The following is a 23,012-nucleotide window of genomic DNA, read 5'->3' as shown; positions in this document are numbered from 1 at the left end:
TAATTAGTCCTTGACAGAGGCAAGAATATCAATGGGGAAAAGACAGTCTCTGCAATAAATAGTGCTGGAAAAGGGATTGCTGAATGCAAAAGGATGAGTCTGGACCACTTTCTTTCACTATACACAAAAATAAACTCAAAATAGATTAAGAACCTAAATATGAGACCTGAAAGCACAAAACTTCTAGATGAAAACAGGCAGTAATCTCTTCAGACGTTGGCCTTAGAGATATTTTTCTAGATATATCTCCTTATGCAATGGGGACAAAAGCAAATATAAACTATTGGGACTGTATCAAAATGAAAAGCTTTTGAACAGTGAAGGAAACCATCAACAAAACAATAAGGCAACCTACTGAATGGGAGAAGATACTTGCAAATGATATATATGACTAGGGATTAATATCCAAAATACATAAAGAACTTAACTTGACACCAAAAAAAAAAAAAAAAAAAAACCACAAATTTAAAAATGGGCAGAGGACCCAAATAGACATTTTTCTCAAAGAAGACAGAATAACCCTTGCTCACTGTTGATGGGAATGATAATTTGTACAGTCACTGTGGAAAATAATTTGGAGGTTCCTTGAAAATTTAAAATAGAATTACCATATGAACCAGTAGTTCTACTCCTGAGAATTACCTAAAGAAAATGAAAACACTAATTCAAAAAGATTTTTGCACCCCTATATTTATTGCAGTGTTATTTACAATAGCCAAGATGTGAAAGCAACCCAGTGTCCACCAATAGATGAATGGGTAAAGAAGATGAGATATTTATACACACACACACACACACACACACAAACAATGCAATATTTCTCAACCATAAAAAAGAATGAGATCTCACCATTTGTAATGACATGGATGGACCTAGAGGATATAAGGTTAAGTAAAATAAGTCAGACAGACAAAGATAAATACCATATGATTTCACTTATATATGGAATTTAAGAAAACAAATGAACAAACAGAAAAAAGAGACAAAAAAACAGACTCTTAAATACAGAGGACAAGTTGATGGTTGCTGGAGAGGAGGTGGGTGGAGGGATGGGTAAAATTGATGAAGGGGATTAAGAGTACACTTACTGTGATGAGCACTGAGTAATATATAGAATTGTTGAATCATTATATTGTACACCTGAAACTAATATAACACTATGTTAATTATACTAAGAAAATAGGGATGAGTAAACTATAAAAAATAAAAAAGCAAACAATAACAGAATAAGTAGAGTTGATCAGTGTGATCAAAGAATAAGCAAACTACTACAGTTAAAGAGCTTCTTTTTATTTTTTTTTATTTTTTTTTAATTTATTTTTTATTGGTGTTCAATTTACTAACATACAGAATAACCCCCAGTGCCCGTCACCCATTCACTCCCACCCCCCGCCCTCCTCCCCTTCTACCACCCCTAGTTCGTTTCCCAGAGTTAGCAGTCTTTACGTTCTGTCTCCCTTTCTGATATTTCCCACACATTTCTTCTCCCTTCCCTTATATTCCCTTTCACTATTATTTATATTCCCCAAATGAATGAGAACATATAATGTTTGTCCTTCTCCGACTGACTTACTTCACTCAGCATAATACCCTCCAGTTCCATCCACGTTGAAGCAAATGGTGGGTATTTGTCATTTCTAATAGCTGAGTAATATTCCATTGTATACATAAACCACATCTTCTTTATCCATTCATCTTTCGTTGGACACCGAGGCTCCTTCCACAGTTTGGCTATCGTGGCCATTGCTGCTATAAACATCGGGGTGCAGGTGTCCCGGCGTTTCATTGCATTTGTATCTTTGGGGTACATCCCCAACAGTGCAATTGCTGGGTCATAGGGCAGGTCTATTTTTAACTGTTTGAGGAACCTCCACACAGTTTTCCAGAGTGGCTGTACCAGTTCACATTCCCACCAACAGTGTAAGAGGGTTCCCTTTTCTCCGCATCCTCTCCAACATTTGTTGTTTCCTGCCTTGTTAATTTTCCCCATTCTCACTGGTGTGAGGTGGTATCTCATTGTAGTTTTGATTTGTATTTCCCTGATGGCAAGTGATGCAGAACATTTTCTCATATGCATGTTGGCCATGTCTATGTCTTCCTCTGTGAGATTTCTGTTCATGTCTTTTGCCCATTTCATGATTGGATTGTTTGTTTCTTTGGTGTTGAGTTTAATAAGTTCTTTATAGATCTTGGAAACTAGCCCTTTATCTGATATGTCATTTGCAAATATCTTCTCCCATTCTGTAGGTTGTCTTTGAGTTTTGTTGACTGTATCCTTTGCTGTGCAAAAGCTTCTTATCTTTTTTTTTTTTTTTTTTAAGATTTTATTTATTTATTCATGATAGTCACACAGAGAGAGACAGAGAGGCAGAGACACAGGCAGAAGGAGAAGCAGGCTCCATGCACCGGGAGCCCGACGTGGGATTCGATCCCGGGTCTCCAGGATCGTGCCCCGGGCCAAAGGCAGGCGCCAAACCGCTGCGCCACCCAGGGATCCCAAAAGCTTCTTATCTTGATGAAGTCCCAATAGTTCATTTTTGCTTTTGTTTCTTTTGTCTTCGTGGATGTATCTTGCAAGAAGTTACTATGGCCGAGTTCAAAAAGGGTGTTGCCTATGTTCTTCTCTAGGATTTTGATGGAATCTTGTCTCACATTTAGATCTTTCATCCATTTTGAGTTTATCTTTGTGTATGGTGAAAGAGAGTGGTCTAGTTTCATTCTTCTGCATGTGGATGTCCAATTTTCCCAGCACCATTTATTGAAGAGACTGTCTTTCTTCCAATGGATAGTCTTTCCTCCTTTATCGAATATTAGTTGCCCATAAAGTTCAGGGTCCACTTCTGGATTCTCTATTCTGTTCCACTGATCTATGTGTCTGTTTTTGTGCCAGTACCACACTGTCTTGATGACCACAGCTTTGTAGTACAACCTGAAATCTGGCATTGTGATACCCCCAGCTATGGTTTTCTTTTTTAAAATTCCCCTGGCTATTCGGGGTCTTTTCTGATTCCACACAAATCTTAAAATAATTTGTTCTAACTCTCTGAAGAAAGTCCATGGTATTTTGAAAGGGATTGCATTAAACGTGTATATTGCCCTGGGTAACATTGACATTTTCACAATATTAATTCTGCCAATCCATGAGCATGGAATATTTTTCCATCTCTTTGTGTCTTCCTCAATTTCTTTCAGAAGTGTTCTATAGTTTTGAGGGTATAGATCCTTTACATCTTTGGTTAGGTTTATTCCTAGGTATCTTATGCTTTTAGGTGCAATTGTAAATGGGATTGACTCCTTAATTTCTCTTTCTTCAGTCTCATTGTTAGTGTATAGAAATGCCACTGACTTCTGGGCATTGATTTTGTATCCTGCCACGCTACCGAATTGCTGTATGAGTTCTAGCAATCTTGGGGTGGAGACTTTTGGGTTTTCTATGTAGAGTATCATGTCATCGGCGAAGAGGGAGAGTTTGACTTCTTCTTTGCCAATTTGAATGCCTTTAATGTCTTTTTGTTGTCTGATTGCTGAGGCTAGGACTTCCAGTACTATGTTGAACAGCAGTGGTGAGAGTGGACATCCCTGTCTTGTTCCTGATCTTAGGGGAAAGGCTCCTAGTGCTTCCCCATTGAGAATGATATTTGCTGTGGGCTTTTCATAGATGGCTTTTAAGATGTCGAGGAATGTTCCCTCTATTCCTAGACTCTGAAGAGTTTTGATCAGGAATGGATGCTGTATTTTGTCAAATGCTTTCTCTGCATCCAATGAGAGGATGATATGGTTCTTGGTTTTTCTCTTGCTGATATGATGAATCACATTGATTGTTTTACGGGTGTTGAACCAGCCTTGTGTCCCAGGGATAAATCCTACTTGGTCATGGTGAATAATTTTCTTAATGTACTGTGGATCCTATTGGCCAGTATCTTGTTGAGAATTTTTGCATCCATGTTCATCAGGGATATTGGTCTGTAATTCTCCTTTTTGGTGGGGTCTTTGTCTGGTTTTGGAATTAAGGTGATGCTGGCTTCATAGAATGAATTTGGAAGTACTCCATCTCTTTCTATCTTTCCAAACAGCTTTAGGAGAATAGGTATGATTTCTTCTTTAAACATTTGATAAAATTCCCCTGGGAAGCCATCTGGCCCTGGACTCTTGTGTCTTGGGAGGTTTTTGATGACTGCTTCAATTTCCTCCCTGGTTATTGGCCTGTTCAGGTTTTCTATTTCTTCCTGTTCCAGTTTTGGTAGTTTGTGGCTTTCCAGGAATGCGTCCATTTCTTCTAGATTGCCTAATTTATTGGCGTATAGCTGTTCATAATATGTTTTTAAAATCGTTTGTATTTCCTTGGTGTTGGTAGTGATCTCTCCTTTCTCATTCATGATTTTATTAATTTGAGTCTTCTCTCTCTTCTTTTTAATAAGGCTGGCTAATGGTTTATCTATCTTATTAATTCTTTCAAAGAACCAACTCCTGGTTCTGTTGATCTGTTCCACAGTTCTTCTGGTCTCGATTTCGTTGAGTTCTGCTCGAATCTTTATTAACTCCCTTCTTCTCTTGGGTGTAGGATCTATTTGCTGTTTTTTCTCTAGCTCCTTTATGTGTAAGGTTAGCTTTTGTATTTGAGTTCTTTCCAGTTTTTGAATGGATGCTTGTATTGCGATGTATTTCCCCCTTAGGACTGCTTTTGCTGCATCCCAAAGATTTTGAACGGTTGTATCTTCATTCTCATTAGTTTCCATGAATCTTTTTAATTCTTCCTTAATTTCCTGGTTGACCCTTTTATCTTTTAGCAGGATGGTCCTTAACCTCCACGTGTTTGAGGTCCTTCCAAACTTCTTGTTGTGATTTAGTTCTAATTTCAAGGCATTATGGTCCGAGAATATGCAGGGGACAATCCCAATCTTTTGGTATCGGTTCAGACCCGATTTGTGTCCCAATATGTGGTCTATTCTGGAGAAAGTTCCATGTGCGCTTGAGAAGAATGTGTATTCAGTTGAGTTTGGATGTAAAGTTCTGTAGATATCTGTGAAATCCATCTGGTCCAGTGTATCATTTAAAGCTCTCGTTTCTTTGGAGATGTTGTGCTTAGAAGACCTATCGAGTATAGAAAGAGCTAGATTGAAGTCACCAAGTATAAGTGTATTATTATCTAAGTATTTCTTCACTTTGGTTAATAATTGATTTATATATTTGGCAGCTCCCACATTCGGAGCATATATATTGAGGATTGTTAAGTCCTCTTGTTGAATAGATCCTTTAAGTATGATATAGTGTCCCTCTTCATCTCTCACTACAGTCTTTGGGGTAAATTTTAGTTTATCTGATATAAGGATGGCTACCCCTGCTTTCTTTTGAGGACCATTCGAATGGTAAATGGTTCTCCAACCTTTTATTTTCAGGCTGTAGGTGTCCTTCTGTCTAAAATGAGTCTCTTGTAGACAGCAAATAGATGGGTCCTGCTTTTTTATCCAGTCTGAAACCCTGCGCCTTTTGATGGGGTCATTAAGCCCGTTCACATTCAGAGTTACTATTGAGAGATATGAGTTTAGTGTCATCATGATATCTATTCAGTCTTTGTTTTTGTGGACTATTCCACTGAACTTCTTCTTAAAGGGGAATTTTAAGAGTCCCCCTTAAAATTTCTTGCAGAGCTGGTTTGGAGGTCACATATTCTTTTAGTTGCTGCCTGTCTTGGAAGCTCTTTATCTCTCCTTCCATTTTGAATGAGAGCCTTGCTGGATAAAGTATTCTTGGTTGCATGTTCTTCTCATTTAGGACCCTGAATATATCCTGCCAGCCCTTTCTGGCCTTCCAGGTCTCTGTGGAGAGGTCTGCTGTTACCCTAATACTCCTCCCCATAAAAGTCAGGGATTTCTTGTCTCTTGCTGCTTTAAGGATCTTCTCCTTATCTTTGGAATTTGCAAGCTTCACAATTAAATGTCGAGGTGTTGAACGGTTTTTATTGATTTTAGGGGGGGATCTCTCTATTTCCTGGATCTGAATGCCTGTTTCCCTTCCCAGATTAGGAAAGTTTTCAGCTAGAATTTGTTCAAATACATATTCTGGCCCTCTGTCCCTTTCGGCGCCCTCGGGAACCCCAATTAAACGTAGGTTTTTCTTCCTCAGGCTGTCGTTTATTTCCCCTAATCTATCTTCATGGTCTTTTAATTGTTTGTCTCTTTTTTCCTCAGTTTCCCTCTTTGCTATCAACTTGTCTTCTATGTCACTCACTCGTTCTTCCACCTCGTTAACCCTCGTTGTTAGGACTTCTAGTTTGGATTGCATCTCATTCAATTGATTTTTAATTTCTGCCTGATTAGCTCTAAATTCTGCAGTCATGAAGTCTCTTGAGTCCTTTATACTTTTTTCTAGAGCCACCAGTAGCTGTATAATAGTGCTTCTGAATTGGCTTTCTGACATTGAATTGTAATCCAGATTTTGTAACTCTGTGGGAGAGAGGACTGTTTCTGATTCTTTCTTTTGAGGTGAGGTTTTCCTTCTAGTCATTTTGCTCAGTGCAGAGTGGCCAAAAGCAGGTTGTATTGGGAAAAAGAGAAAAAGAGAGGAGAGAAAGAAGGAAAGAAAAGAGAAAGAGAAAAAAAAGGGGAAGAGAAAAAAAAACGAAAGAAAAAAAAGAAGAAAAAGAGAAAGAAAAAGAAAGGAGAAAAAAAAGGGGGGGTGGGGGAAGGAAACAAATCAAAAAGCAAAACAAAACAAAACAAAACAAAAAAACAAACAAACAAACAAAAAAAAAACCAAAAAAAAAAAAAAAAAGAACCACAGGGGAGTATCTTCTGATTCTGTGTTCTTTAAGTCCCTTGGCTTCTCCTGGGAGTTGTCCCTCTAGCTGGTGTTCTGGGGGAGGGGCCTGTTGTGCTGATTTTCAGGTGTCAGCAGTTGGGGGAGCTGCTGTGCCCCTGCCTGGTGCAGGGCTCAGTGGGGGGTGTTTACCCCGTGAGGCCCCAGGAGGAACAGCCCCAGTGGCGGGGCAGCTCTGGAAACCTGGATTCAGCTCCGGCAGGAACTCCGTCTGCAGGGCCTGGAGGCTCCGGGGTGGGGCCGCTGATCTGCTCAGCTGGGGCAGGAGCGTCCTTGCTGTCCTGGGCCCTCCCGGCCTCTGCCTGTCCCGGGGGAGGCGGGATCCTGGGCTGTGTCCCGGCGCCCTGTGCTCCGGAGCCTGCGCTGGTGGATTCGCGCTCCCGCCCCGCAGCCCCCTCCGCGGAGCCGCCCCCGAGCCCCCCGAGCTGCTCCCGCCCCGCAGCCCCCTCCGCGGAGCCGCCCCCGAGCCCCCCGAGCTGCTCCCGCCCCGCAGCCCCCTCCGCGGAGCCGCCCCCGAGCCCCCCGAGCTGCTCCCGCCCCGCAGCCCCCTCCGCGGAGCCGCCCCCGAGCCCCCCGAGCTGCTCCGGGTCCCGCCGTGCGCGCTGCAGCCCTTAGGGAGCTCGGCGCACTCTCCTGGGGCGCAGGTGTGTCTGTTAGTGTCCCCGGGAGCCCGAGGGCATCCCCGCCCTCCTGGGTCCTGCTCCAACTCCCCGCGAGCCCCTTTCCGCCCGGGAAGGTCGGTGCAGCTCCTGCTCCTCCGGGACGGGGCTCTCCTGTCCTGGGGACACTCGCCCCGGCCTCAGCCCGGCTCCTCGCGGGCCCCTCCCCCTTGGAGGCCTTTTGTTTCTTTCTTTCTTTTTCCCCGTCTTCCTACCTCGATAGAAGCGCGAACTCTTCTCACTGTAGCATTCCAGCTGTTCTCTCTTTAAATCTCAGGCCGAATTCATAGATTTTCAGGATAATTTGAAGGTTTTCTAGGTAGTTTGGTGGAGACAGGTGATTTGGAGACCCTCCTCTTCCGCCATCTTGCTCCTCCCCCAAGAGCTTCTTTTTAAATGATTTAATTTCTCAGCCTTTTTAAAACCATCAGCCCCCTTGATTAGGAAGATTTTATAGAGTTTAACTTTCTGCAGTTGGCACTGAGTTCAAGCTCACATTATTTGTTTCCCAATTATAACAGTGTATTATTAGATGTACTTTTGCAAATTGCATAGTACCCTCCTCCTATCTACCTTGAAAATCACATGTCAGCTTTTGTATACACAGAAATTTACCCACCACTTAGCCAATCACCAGACTTGAAAAGATATGCTTTAATGAGAAATACTTTGATAAGGTCAGCTTCTACCCAGAGTCATGATGCAGTCCTTGTCAAATGGAGAGAGACCCCATCCTGCAGGAGGGGTTGCATAGAGTGATTGTCAGGAAAGAACTCACGATATATAAGTCCACTTCCTCAAAGGGAACACAACATAAATGGAAAATTGGGAAAGCACTCATTTTACAATTGTAGTTTCAGCTTTTTCCTCGAACTTCAAGAATTTTGCTTATACATACTTATATAAAAATCTTGTGTCTGTATAAAACTTCACTTCTAAATATCATAAAACTATTGCTATGTTTTTAAAAACAAAATATAAAAAACCTTCAGGCTGTATACTTTATTTAGTTACATTATAAAACTTCATTAAGCCTTAAATAGCTAAAACTCTTGATTAAAGAATTGAAATTTGAGGGGTGCCTGGGTGGCTCAGTTGGTTAAGCGTCTGCCTTTAGCTCAGGTCATGATCTCAGAATCCTGGGATTGAGCCCTGTGTGGAGCCCTGCAAAGAGCTCTACATTTGGTTTTCTGCTCAGTGGGGAGTCAGCTTCTCCCTCTCCTCCTGTGCCTCCTTGTGTGCTCTCTCTCTCTCAAATCAATAAAATCTTTTTTTTAAAAAAGATTTGTAATTTGAAGAGATGAATATTTTAACCCTTTTTCCCCTTGGGGACTTTCAATTTGGTAATCTGTTTACTGTTTCATTAGGTGAGCAATGTAATCAGAGACCCATAGTGCTATAGAAATTACCAAGTTTAATGATTCAGGAATTCCCCTGAAGTGAAAATAATAACTAAACTGAATAATCTAAATTGATTAGTTTTACTTGTATCATAACAACTCTTGGGACCATAATATTAAACCTATCACTTCATGATTTTCCATGAATTCATTTGTATATCTCAATATCCAAAAGCAATTTTGCAAAGGCAGTTACCATTTCATTAAAAAAAATGCTTTGGTTTTGTCCTTAAGGGAGTTTTTATGTTTTATAATGCAAAATCATTAGGTAAATCTCATAACAAAATCAAGTTATTTCCATTATGAGGGCCATCTCTCTGATTCCTGAATTATACACTAAAGCACTGTATAGATTGTACTGATGTCTGTTGGTGAGTACACTCTGGCCATCTTATCAATCAAGAATAAAGTTGTTAGGCATTGGGAAGGACATAAATTTGGGAGGCCGAAAATCTGTCCTCAGGGAGCTTAGAATCTGTGATTTTTTAGAAGACAACATATAAAATAATTATTTTTGAAAAATATATGGTACATTGGGGTGATTGAAATATAAAATATAATCTATACATTCAAAAGAATATTGTCATTCAAAGGGCCATTTTGGCAAACTATCTGTTAAGTGTGTTAATACTGCTTCAGCATAATAATTTTAGAATTGACATTAGTAAAATTCATCAATATATAATATATAATATTAATAAAATAGTTTGTAATAAGAATTATTCACCAAAAATAATGGTTTATTCCAGATATGCAAGACTGCTTCAATATTCAAGAATTAACCAATCAAAGTAATCTATCATATTAATGGAAGAAAAATCACATGATCATATCAATCAATCCAATAAAAGCATTTGACAAAATTCAACACATATTCATGACCAAATTCTTAGTAAAAAAAAAAAAAATGGCATAGAGGAGAATTTCCTCATCTTGATAAAGAATATCTATTTTAAAAAACTCTACAGCTAGCATTATACTTAATGGTGAGAATGGTTGCTTTCCTCCTAAATTGGGAAGAAACTAAGATGTTCATGTTACCACACTCATTCAACATAATACTGGACATTCTGGCCAGTGCAGTAAGGCAAAAAAATGAAATACAAGATACACAAACCAAAACTAAAACTGTTTTTATTTGCAGATGGCATGATTATCTACAGAGGGAACTCCAAAGAATGTACAAAAAGCTTCTAAATTTTGGTCATAAGCTTTAAAATTCAGGTAGATATGCAAAGGACCCAGAATAGCTGAAACAATCTTGATAAAGAACAGTGTCAAAGGACTCACAATTTCCATTTCAAGACTTATTATAAAGCTACAGTGATTAAGCCAGTGTGGTACTAACATAAATATAGAAATATAAGTCAACAGCATAGAATTTAGAGTCCAGAAATAAGCCTTTATATTTATGGTCAATTGACTTTCAAAGCAAGAGTGTCAAGATAATTGAATGAGAAAAGAATAATCTTTTCAACAAATGGTCCCAGAACAACTGAATATATGTATGCAAAAGAATGAATTTGAACCCTTACCTTCCCCTACCTCATAATACACAAAAATGGACTCAAAATTGATCATAGCCCTAAATGTAAGAAATCGGGCTATGAGCTCTTTGAAGAAAACATTGGAATAAATCTTTGTGGTCTTGGATTAGGCAATGGTTTCATAGATACTACACCAATTTACACTGACAAAACAAAAAGTAGATATATTGGAATTCATCAACATTAAAACATTTGTGATCCAAAGGATACTATAAAGTAATTGAAAAGATAACCCACATAACTGGAGAAAAAATTTGTAAGTCATATAGCTATTGAGGGATTAATCAGAATATATAAAGAACTCTCACAATTCAACAATGAAATATTAATAACCCAGCTAAAAAATGGGCAAGGTGTTTGAATAGACATCTCCCAAGAAGATACTATATAAATGGCCAAGAAGCAAATGAAAAGTTTCTTACTATCATTAGTTTTTAGGGAAAAGCAAATAAAGTGTAATTATTGTGCAATTGTATGAATATACTAAAAGTCATTCAATTGAACAATTTAAAGGGGTGAAGTTTGACATATGAATTATATCTCAATATAAGACTCATTAAAATAATAATAAGCTTAGTGTATAGAACCTTTAAAAATTGTCAAATTAAAATTTTTTATGTATTATCATATATTAATCAGAAGAGTAACATGAGCTGCCTGTGGTTGTAGACCCTCCTCCACATCTAATCTTTCCACATTAGAGGAAAAAAAAAATAGGTTGTTGGATTAGAAAATTGAAAACTTTATACAGCAAAACACTTTGCAATACCAAAGTCCATTTATATTTACCAGATAATTACTACTGATTTTAGTTTCTAATACCTTAGAGTAAAATAAAAGCATTGTAAATTTGGAATAACTCATAATAATGTAAGGTTTCTAATTTTCAAATTAACAGTAATAATAAAACATCCTGAACAACGTAAATATCCTACAATATTTTGAAAATCAGTTGGAATCTGGTAAGTCAATATATACTTTCATTATTTCAAATTTTCATTTAAGAACTTTGAATATTTTTTGGCAGGAACAGATTCAGAGTTATGAACATTTATTAACATATAAACAATGAACAGATGTTATAAAAAATATATACATCTTCTCCAAATTAGATAAATCATTCTTGCCTCATGAAAAAAGTCTTTTGCGAGGTGGTTGAATTTCTCATGATGATAATCATTTGAGAGTTTATAATACTAAAGCAAGCCTTCTGTGTTGATCTTTGTTTTTACTGTTTATTTGCTTAATTATTATGAGAAAATAAGGAGGGAAGGGAATGGAATAATTGAGTTGGTCAGTAGTTTGTTTCACTGCCACAGGCCTCCTATTTTGGATGTCAGGAGAAACCCCTCTGCCTCTGTCTTTATTGGCCTAGTCTATGTAAGTAGACCAGCATTTTGTTTATTCGTTTAAGTGTCGAAGTCCTTCTTGGGCAGCAAGCCTACTCCTCACATCTTGCTTAACTCTAACAAGTTTGTTCTCCTGCGAGGGTGGACCTTTTTAGGAACTGGTCTCTTGCCTACCACTTCCAGTGAGATTATCCATTTGCTACTTGCTAATTGCTAATGGCTTCTGTCTATTACTTGACCCCTGATGCAACATTATGCTAAATGGAATAAAACAGTAACAGGTGGTAGCACAAGACCAAATAGTATGATTTTGTTTGTATGAAATGTTTTTAATAGGCAAATCTATAGAACAGAAAGTAGATTAGTACTTGCTTAGGTCTGTGGGGATGAGAATACAGGAGAGTGGGAGTTAAAGGATAAGGAGTTTCTTTTTGAGATAAAGAAAATAATGCTGTAAAATTGACTATGGCAATGGTTTCATATGTGTGTGAATATACCAAAAAATGTTAAAGTATATACTTCAAATGGATGAATTTGGTGGTATGTGAATTATCTCTGTGTGAATAATATCTCAATAATGATGTAATAAAAAAGAATGGACAAGCAAACGTGAAAAATACTGATCTCTGTTGGAATCAATTCTAAATTTACAGCATCCCTCAATAGGAGTCCTGGTAACTCCTTGCATCCTTGTTCTCCTTCCATGCCTTCCACCCCCGCCACCTCACCCCCACACACCGTGAGCTAGCTTAGTTTCTCTGTTCTTCTTTATTCCATCTTCCTAACTTTCCTCCTGATCTTTTCATGATCTTTGAAAGAATCATTTCAAGAATCAAGTATACCTGGTAAGTTGAGTTTTCTAAGGATTCCATGGTTTGAGATGTTGTCCACACTGTTCCCAGTGTGGGAGCTGCTCTCTATAAATTTGCCCAATGTCTAGTCAAGTTTAAGGCTGTAGACTTGACAATGTCTAGTCAAATTTAAGGCTATCGCTGAGACTATTTTACTTCATGAAAAAAATAATGTTTATCGGACCTCAATAGGCTTTATCCAGAGATGTGGAAAAGGGTTCATACTCTAGCAACAAACATCAAGATATGGGAAAGCCCTTAGCAGTTTTTAAGAAAAGAAAGTAGCTTTGCCAAAGCAGGGATTGAGTAAGTAGGACACTAGAAAAGCAAGCAGGGACAAGGGTGTTGGGGAGGGCTTGCATCCTGTGCTGAGAAATGTGAGAAGGGGATCACCCTTAGGCAGTGGAGGATCTCTGAGTGTTTGATAATAGTCAAATACAAGAAGATATTTTGTCTCCATATTATTTTGGTGCTTTTTTTTTTCTATTCTCAATTTGTAGCATATGGTCACACAAAACTAATTTTCTTCCCTTGAAATGATCATTTCATGTTTTAAAACCATCGTTAATTTAATTTTATACAACTCTAATGGTTATCATGAGTCATATTCATTATCACCGTTTTTATTATATAAGTTTTTGGGTTAAATATTAACTAGGCTTTTAAATTTCTAGCTAAATATTTTATCACAGACCCTTTGATTTTGTGGTAGTTGTTTCATAGTAGCTATTTGGTAGCCATAACTGAGCAACCTGAATGTTTCAAATTTTTGGCACAAAGGCTACATAATTTAGAAATAAGAGCTTTTTTAAAAATTAAAAAAATTGACAATCTATAAACATAAAATTGCTAAATAAAACTAATACAAAACTCCTAGGAATCACAGTGATCAGATTGTTAGATTGATTAATTTGCAAATCAGAGCCACATAAGCAAGGTGCATTTTAGTCATAGGCTCCCTGTCCTATTTCTCCTGAAAAAATTTTAGTAAGATTCTGACAGGACCCAGAGAATCAGTTTTGACCACTGCCACTCTATTTTCCCTTCAACCCATTTAGATAATTATTAACTTAGCTATGCTAATTATCATCACTGTTTATGAGCAGTCTCTAGAACATTCTCAAATGGAAGTGATCTCTACCTCTCTTTAAGTCTCAAATGTTTCAATTGTCACTCTTATACCTTTTGCTTCCTACCTAGTGTCTAGTATATCTCATATGTATGCCTAAAATCTTTAATTGTTGATAAGCCACTTGAAGTCCAGATCATCTTTTTTTCCATCCCTCATTGTGCTTAGGGGAGCATCAGCAAAGAGTAGGCTCTCAAGTATCTTTGAACAAATGAATGATATCTTTTTCTCATTATCCTCTCTTAAGTTTCTCTCTCTTACAGCAACCTTGGTTAAAATTCCTCCTTTCAGAGGCAGCCCCGATGGCCCAGCAGTTTAGCACCACCTTCAGCCCTGGGTGGATCCTGGAGTCCTGGGATCGAGTCCCACGTCGGGCTCCCTGCATGGAGCTTGCTTCTCCCTCTGCCTGTGCCTCTCTCTCTCTCTCTCTCTCATGAACAAATAAATAAAATCTTTAAAAAGAGAGAAATTATTAGCATCCATTATATTTCAACATAAATTAGTGAATATCTACTTAGAAAAAATAGCACTATATGAAGAGGCTAAGAGATGGACAGAGTAAAAAAGACCCTCAAGGAGACTCTATAGATAGATAGATAATATATATATTGAAGTAGTATATTATAATCTTTCAAAAAACAAAGATCATAAAATTAGAGATTGTCCAGATATATCTTATACATTTTTATTACTCATTTTTGAAAATTGAACTAAAAGAAATTTTCAAAGAATAACTAGAAACACATCTATTTCAAATAAGCAATCTCGGTTTATCTGCACACACACACACACACACACACACACACAATGCATCTTTTTTATCCCACTTTGATTTTTTTCAAAGAGAACTTTTTATGACTTTTATGTACAGAAAATTCAACAACACACAATTAGCCCAGTTTGGTAGCCAGTTCTTTAGCCATTGCCTTTTCCTCCTTGGCAATTTGAGCTGCTGTCTTTGGATTTAGGACATTGCCTCCCCAGTGATGGCAGATCTCATCGTATCCGTCATTGTATTTGGTCCTGATGGTTTCTACCTACCTAGCCAGAGTTCCTTTGTCTTCCAAGTTAAGCTGTGTGAAAATGATAATGGTGCAGATCTTCCTGTGGACCAGACACCCCTGTTTGGCCTTCTCCTTGATAATGCAGTAGGGAACTCCCACCTTATGACATAGGACAGGCAGGAAGACAGCCAGCTCATTGAGATCCACAACATGTGCAATCACTACCAGCTGAGCTGCTCATTTTCCACCAAGGTGGTGACACTATTAACCCTAGCTCGAAGGACAGGCAGCCTCTTAGTGGGGACATCCCCTTTGCTGGCAGCTTTCTTTTCAGCCTGGAGCAACAATCTCTGCTTCTTCACCTGCTTGGTCTCTGGTCTGTATTTGTGGGCCAGCGTAAGCAGTTGAGTAGCTGTTTGGTGGTCTAGGACCTTGGAGAACTGGTCATCTCAGGAGGCACTTTTTGATATATAGAGAGAATAGCCCTTTGCCACTGCAGCCAGATGTAAAGGGGCCATTTGACAAAGTGGACGAGGTCCCTTTTGGGCCAGAAATTCTGTCTGATGCCAAAATTCTTGGGCCTTTTCTCAAACAGGGGATTGACCACTTTCTTAACCTCCTGCTTCTCCATGACAGCAGGGCTGGGGGCTACTTTTTTCCCCTAAGCCTTCCTTCCTTCCACCACCCTGGATGGCTGGAGCCATCTACTTTGATTTTTTTAAAAATTTTTCTTATTTGAATATAGTTGATATGAAATGCTACATTAGTATCAGGTGTACGACTTAGTGATTTGACAAATTCGTACATTATGCTATGTTCACCACAAGTATAGCTGCCATCTGTCCCATTACAGCACTATTACATTATCATTGACTGTATGCTTTATGCTCTGCTTTTTATTCCCATGACTAACTCATAACTGGAGGCCCTTTCCCCTTTCCCTGTTTTGCCCAATGCCCTTCTCTGCTCTGGCAACCATCAGTTTGTTCTCTGTATTTTTCGTTATGATTTTGCTTTTTGTTTATATATTCTTTTTTTCCACATTCTATTTATGAGTGTAATCATATGGTATTTGTACTACTTTTGATTGATATCATTAACAGATGGGTTTCTTTAAGTTAGGGTCACAGATCAAACTTCCTCATACTGTCTTTCTCTAATAGAAATCATGATTTTGGTTGACAGTTTAGGCAACTATTTATTTTTAACTTATTTTAAGGTTGGTTGATTTAACTGTTTTAAACTTTTTAAATTCTCAGTTTCTATTTAACTGTTTTAAACTTTTTAAATTCTCAGTTTCTATATAAAGTGTATGGCTCTTGATCGTAGGATATATCCAGCTGTTGCAATTGTTTTTAGTGCCTCTATGTCAAGTGACATAGAGGAGGATTTGATGGCAGGCTTTGGAATTCTTTTTCTGTAAATGAGTATACAACACATTCCAAAATAAAATATGTAATATGCCCATAACTAGTAATGAATTTAGGATACACAATATTATTGCTACATTTATAAGTTACCCAACAGAAGGAAGCAAATTCTAGATCTCACTGATCTTCATCAAGATTTAATAGGTAACCTGGTTGCCCCAAGGCTTTCTTGGCTGGTGAACAATCTTGGCTGATGTGAAAAGATTCCTTTGAAGTGTTGCGGATTTGTTTCATAATTTAAATTAGTCAAGGACAAGGAAGACTTGAAGACAGAGGATAACTCAGTGAAGAGATAGACCATTGCAAAGAAGGAAGAATCTTGCAGCACAACAATTCTGGGAAATAAGAAACTTGAGTAAGTCAGGCAGTATAAACCCAAGTATTGGAGGATTTGAGGTGTGAAATAAAAATCTAATAGCAAGGACAGACCCTTTCTGAATGTTAAATCACAAAGTACAAAAATTAGCTGAGTGCAAAGTCATTGCTGAAAGTTGGAAACTGTGAGCTCTTAGGGGGTTAAAACCTGTGGCAATATATCATAAACTTGGAAAAAAACAACAGTATTTTGGTGCTGCTAGGACAGGCAATGTAGAGAGGACACCTTATGGTGGGGAATGCTCCTCTTATAGCCACGTGCAGCAGCCTCCACAAGATTAAGGGTCCTGGCCTCCCGCCACACACTTTATTCACTCTCCCTGTGAAGAAGGCATGCATTATCCCTTTGATGGATCACAGGTGTTGATTTGCTTCTCCACTGGGGTAGAGTAGGGAATAGATTCAAATCTATTGAAATGACATTGTTTGGTATTTGCTGATTGCATTTCTCCCCTCTCTTCTCTGGATTAATGTGAGGTGAAGATCTTTTATTTTTAGAATAAATTACAATGAATAGAGAGTTCCCACATACCCTACACCTAGTTTCCCTTATTATCTCCTTACAATATTAGTGTGGTATATTTGTTAAAATTAATGAACCAATATTGATACATTATTATTAAATAAAGTCTATACTTGATTCAGATTTCCCTTCTCTGTTCCACCGAGGTTATCATGTGACATTTAGTCATCATGTCTCCTTAGGCGCCTCTTGGCTCTCACAGTTTCTCAGACTTTCTTTGTTTTGCTGACCTTGATGGGGTTTTGAGGACTTTTGGTCCAGTAATTTGTAGGATGTCTCTCAGTTGGGATTTACTGGTGTTTTTCTCATGACTAGAACAGGATTATGGTTTGGGAGAGGAAGATCACAGAGGTAACATGTCATTCTTAACAGATCACATAAAGGGATAAACTATCACCATGACTTTTCACTGTTGATGTTGACTTTGATCACCTGGCTGAGGTAGTGTTTGTCAAGTTTCTCTAGTTAAAACTTGTGTCCTTTCCATAATATATTATTTGGAAGGAAGCCATTGTACACAATTCACACTTAAGAACTAGAGAGTCCTGCTTCACCTCTTTGAGGACTGGCTGGCTATACACTCTGTTCAATGTTAACATTAAGCATTGGATACATGTATTTGTTGCTTTGCAACATTTTATAAGGGAGTTGTGCTGTTCAGTTACTGGAGATATTTATGAACTTATAAGGCAACTGACAGAAAATTGTGGTTTGGGCAGAGGTACAGAAATGAGTAAGGAAAAAAATGTATTCTTCATTCATTGGATTTTTTTTTTTTTTTTATCACTATGACCCTGGCTTCAAACTTGATGTGAATATCAAAGGCTTGCTCTCACGGAGGTATAGTTAAGCACAATAAACAAACAAATATACAAACAAACAAACAAACAAACCAGCAAATCTATAATAAAACATGTAGGCAGAAATTTAAGCTATAACTGTTTTTGCTGCCTGAAGTCAAATTTCTATAGAATAGAGCAGTGTTTCCCGGAGCTTAGTGGGGATTTATTGGAAATGACACAAAAAGGTGGATCTTTCAAGTAAGCCAGAATATGACCCTGTTGATTTCCTAGAGAAGTGTGGTACATAACTCTCAGTCTTCAAAGGTGGGTCCCCTACAGGGCCTGAAGGCAACAAGATCCTCTGTGAGTTAACAAAATGACTGGGCCAGTGAACATAATTCTCTCATCATAACCAAATGAATTTTTCACAAGCTGCCTATTTATTCATATCACTTCCATTTGAATTAAAATATTAATTTTACTTTACTTCTTTAACTATCATTTAGGCTTTAGATCCTTACCTATATAGCCTAGGCAAGAAGTTCCTAAAGAATATTTCAAATCACGAGGTCACAGGATGTCAATAGACAGTACACACAACATGTTAATCTTGGAATTCATTGAGTTTGATGAAATCTGAGGTTTATTTTCTATTTTTTCTTCGTATTAATTATTTTAGGTTTTATTTATTCATGAGAGACACACAGAGAGAGGCAGAGACATAGGCAAAGGAAGAAGCAAGCTCCCCGCAGGGAGCATGTTGCGGAACCTGATCCCAGGACCCTGGGATCATGACCTGAGCAAAGGCAGACATTCAACCACTGAGCCATCCAGGTGCCCCTTCTTTGTATTAATTAGACTTAAACGTGACTGAAATCAGGAGTTCTGTGAATGCCAAATTATTCATTTTATGCTTCTTCCATGTTGAAAGAGCCCCAATATTGTATGATGTCCAGCTTTGCCCAGATTGGCTCCTAAGCAAGATATGACTGTTATAAACACATTACAATGATCCTATTCTAGCAAGTGATTTATTTAGGCTAAGATCTTCCCTAGTTCTGAGACTTGAGGGAAATCCCCTGAGAATAGGGACTTTAGGAAAGAGTTTATATCACTTCTTCAATTAGATGAACAAAGAAGAGATTGTATATTTTCCTATATGGATTGAGTTCCTGGTCTGTGACCATTTGTAAGCACCAAGGGTGCTAGCTTGGGATACTCAGACATGTTAAGAATGACAAAACAGGAACCAAGACTGTGCAGGAGAAGGAGAACTAGGCTTGAGGGGCTCAATAAAGTGTGTCCTTCTGCCACCAAAAAAAAAAAAAAAAAAAAAAAAGAATGACAAAACAGTCAGATGAAAAGAATTTTAGTGTCATAATGTCATTGAACAACTCAATTAACAAATTCTGGATCATTTGTTTGTGAAATGACAAGCTTTCTTCCTTTTTGTTTAAGCCAATTGAGTCAAGGTTATTTGTTATTTGTAACCAAAGCATCCCGTAAGATACTAGGGTTATATACATAAAATCCCATAGATGAAAGAATTTAAGACTATTTAAGATATTTCAAAGATAATTTTGTCTTTAAATGGTTTTTCAGTGTATGACTTTAGAGCCTAATCCCTGCTTAGAGGCAATTCCGCATAATGTTTGTTGATGAAAGACAGTAATTACCTCTTGGTCTAGCATCTCTTGTCTTATACATAGTCTGAGTTAATATCCTAACCTAGATTTCCCTTGTCTTTAGTTCTTCACCTCACTCATTGGGTGGACTTCATTGTGTCTCAATATCCTTAACCTCTAGATATCTTTTGGACAAGCGTAAGCATCTGGCCCAAGTCAACCCATTTAGATGCTTTTTCCAGGCTTTTTGGATTTGGGTCTGTGAGACATTGGTCAGTCTCTTTTAGCTCTTTCACTGAAAAGAGCCATGTTTGGCTTTCTGCATGCCAAAGCAGAGAAGGCAATTAAGCAGAAAAAGGAAAAATTGAAGGGGGAGAAACAGGAGTAAGAGACTACATCAATTCAGAGAGACAGAAAGAGTAATTTTGATGTCCATTTTCTGGATCTATTTGCTTCTGAGGGCTGGCTTTGGATTTCATGAAATAAATCTATATTTGCTAATGTTTCATTCTTCTTGATAAAAGAAATCGAGGGGATCTATGCTACTTGCAACCTTTTGATTTGAATAAGGTACTGATGGACTAAAAGAGAATTACTTAATAAGATTTGATTTTTTTCTGTTTTGGTAACACCATAGCAATTGACATTCTTTTATGGCACTGATTTCAATCTGCCTTATATTAGAGAAACTTGGTGACTTGTATAATCCACTTAGTCTGTGAATTTAAGAGCAAAGATTAGCCTTATTAATTTTTTATATTAAATCATGGAGTAATATCTTTTGCCTATAATAGAAATTTAAAATATTTGTTGAGAGAACTATAGCCTGAGGGAGCAAACGGGATTTTTACCCTTCCAAATTGAATGTTCATTTCAGTTATCCAAGAAATACCCTGAACCACTGAATAAAGGCATATCCAAATAAGAATCATTTTGTTTGTTCAAAGTTATCTAATACAATTAAATCGTTTTCAGCACTAATCAGCATTGTCACTCTAGGAATGTTTCAAAATCAAAACAAATGCCATTGTAAGGTTTTTTAATATTGTTGGAAGTTAAGTAATTCTTTTTAAAACAAACATGTTCTTTTTTAATTAATTTGAAGACAATGAATTCCAAATGTGATTTTATTGACAATAGTCTTAAAAACTTTTATTAAGAGGTGGCATTGATGTAGGATTGGCATTGCTCTAATGATCCTTCTTTGAAATAGTACATGAATTATCCTCTTTGAGCAGTGAGAGTCAAAGAAATCCTCAAATATTCTGACTAAGATGGCTCAACTCTAGGTCCCTGACCTCTCTTTTCTTAGAGCATTTACTTTGGAAAACCTGTAATTGCAAATTATCTGCTCCCTTGGAAATGTATGTAAATCTTTCCCCTGTCTTTTGCCAGTATTTCCATTAGGAATGTCTTTCTCAAGGACCTGGGAACCATTGTTTGTTCTTGTTGTTGTTGTTGGTTTAATTTAAATTCCATTAGCCCACATATCATTAGTTTCAGATGTAGAGTTCAATAATACATCAGTTGCATATAATATCCAGTGCTCATCATATCATGTGGCCTCTTTAATGCCCATCACCAATCAACCCCATCCCCCCACCCACCTCCCCTCCAGAAACCCTCAATTCGTTTCTTGTAAATAAGAGTCTCTCTTGTTTTGTCTCACTTTCTGATGACTTCCCATTCTGTTTTCCCTCCCTTCCCCTATGATCATCTGAGCTGTTTCTTATATTCCACATATGAGTGAAACCATATGATAATTGTTTTCCCCTGATTGACTTATTTCACTCAGAATAATACCTTCCAGTTCCATCCATGTCGATGTAAGTGGTTAAGTATTCATCCTTTCTGATGGCTGAGTATATATTCCATTCCATACATATATGTACCAATCTTCTTTATCCATTCATCTGTCAATGGACATCTCAGTTGTTTCCATAGTTTGGCTATTGTGGACATTACTGCTATAAACAGTGGGGGTATATATGCCCCTTTCAGATCACTACATTTGTATCTTTGGTGTAAATACCTAATAGTGAAATTACTAGGTCTTAGGGTAGCTCTATTTTTAACTTCTTGAGGAACCACCATACTGTTTTCTAAAGTGGCTACACCAGCTTACATTCCCACCAACATTGTAAAAGTGTTCCCCTTTCTTCACATCCTTGCCAACATTTGTTGTTTCCTGGCTTGTTAATTTTAGCCATTCTGACTGGTGTGAGGTAGTATCTTATTGTAGTTTTGATTTGTATTTCCCTGATGCCAAGTGATGTGGAGTATTTTTTCATGTGTCCGTTGGCCATTTGTATGTCTTTTTTGTAAAAAAAAAATGTCTCTCTATGTCTTCTGCCCATTTATTGACTGGATTATTTACTTTTTGGGTGTTGAGTTCGGTAAGTTGTTTATAGATCTTGAATACTAGCCCTTTATCTGATTTGTCATTTGCAAATATCTTCTCCCATCCTGTAGTTTGTCCTTTAGGTTTATTGACTGTTTCCTTTGCTGTGCAGAAGCTTTTTATCTTGATGAAGTCCCAATAGTTTACTTTTGCTTTTGTTTCCCTTGCCTTTGGAGATGTATCTAGCAGGAAGTTGCTGTGGCTGAGGTCGAAGGGGTTGCTGCCTGTGTTCTCCTCTAGGATTGATGGATTCCTATCTCACATTTAGGTCTTTCATCCATTTTCAGTTCATTTTTGTGTATGGTGTAAAAAAATGATCCAGTTTCATTATTCTACATGTAGTTATTCAATTTTCCCAGCACTGTTTGTTGAAGAGACTGTCCTTTTCCCATTGGATATTCTTTCCTGCTTTGTAGAAGATTAATTGACCAGAGTTAAGGATCCATTTCTGGGTTCTTTATTATCCTCCATTGATCTATGTGTCTGTTTTTGTGCCGGTACCATACTGTCTTGATGACTACAGCTTTGTAAGATAGCTTGAAGTTTGAGAGCCATTCCTTTGTAGTGTAATCATCAAAGAAGATAGTGCCTCTATCATCTGCTATCAGATATCAGGAATCTCCCAATATTCTGGGAGAGTAGTAGCTAACTTCCCTAGGCATGTTGCTTCAGATTATAAAAGTACCCCTGACATGAAGATATGAGAAAGTTAACTTTCCTTTAGGTAAGGCCAGTTAGCAAACATAGGTTCCCTGCCGTCCTCCCAATCTAGTTCTTAAAAATTCTCCAGCTTCTTTTTAGCAGAGTTTAGTTCAGACTGAGCTACTGTCTCTCTCTTATTGCAACAGTTGAGAATAGTCTTCTTTGCCTGTTTAACTTAGGCCTATGAGGTTTTTGCTTTAGACAATTTCACTGAAAGGAAAAGGTAATTTCTCTCAGCAATATTTATAAAATGCTATTAGGAAACTATCATTATTACATGTCTTCAATTTAAAGATGCTTATTTGCCTTACAAATTTTATTTTGAGGTAATAATAGACTGCCCTTATATTAGAATATGCTGATAGGCTTTGTATCACTTACAGGCAACAAAAGAAAAGGCACACATATTCTCACCACTC

General features: G+C 37.7%; 1 pseudogene; it reads right to left on the bottom strand.

Moving 5' to 3' along the window:
• Window positions 1–14,641: 14,641 nt before the first annotated feature.
• Window positions 14,642–16,419, bottom strand: LOC144316705 (large ribosomal subunit protein eL8 pseudogene; annotated as a pseudogene).
• Window positions 16,420–23,012: the final 6,593 nt, after the last annotated feature.

Source organism: Canis aureus, chromosome 7, assembly GCF_053574225.1.
Source record: "Canis aureus isolate CA01 chromosome 7, VMU_Caureus_v.1.0, whole genome shotgun sequence".
NCBI classification, from domain to species: Eukaryota; Metazoa; Chordata; class Mammalia; order Carnivora; family Canidae; genus Canis; species Canis aureus.
This window is presented reverse-complemented; position numbering and strand designations above follow the sequence as displayed.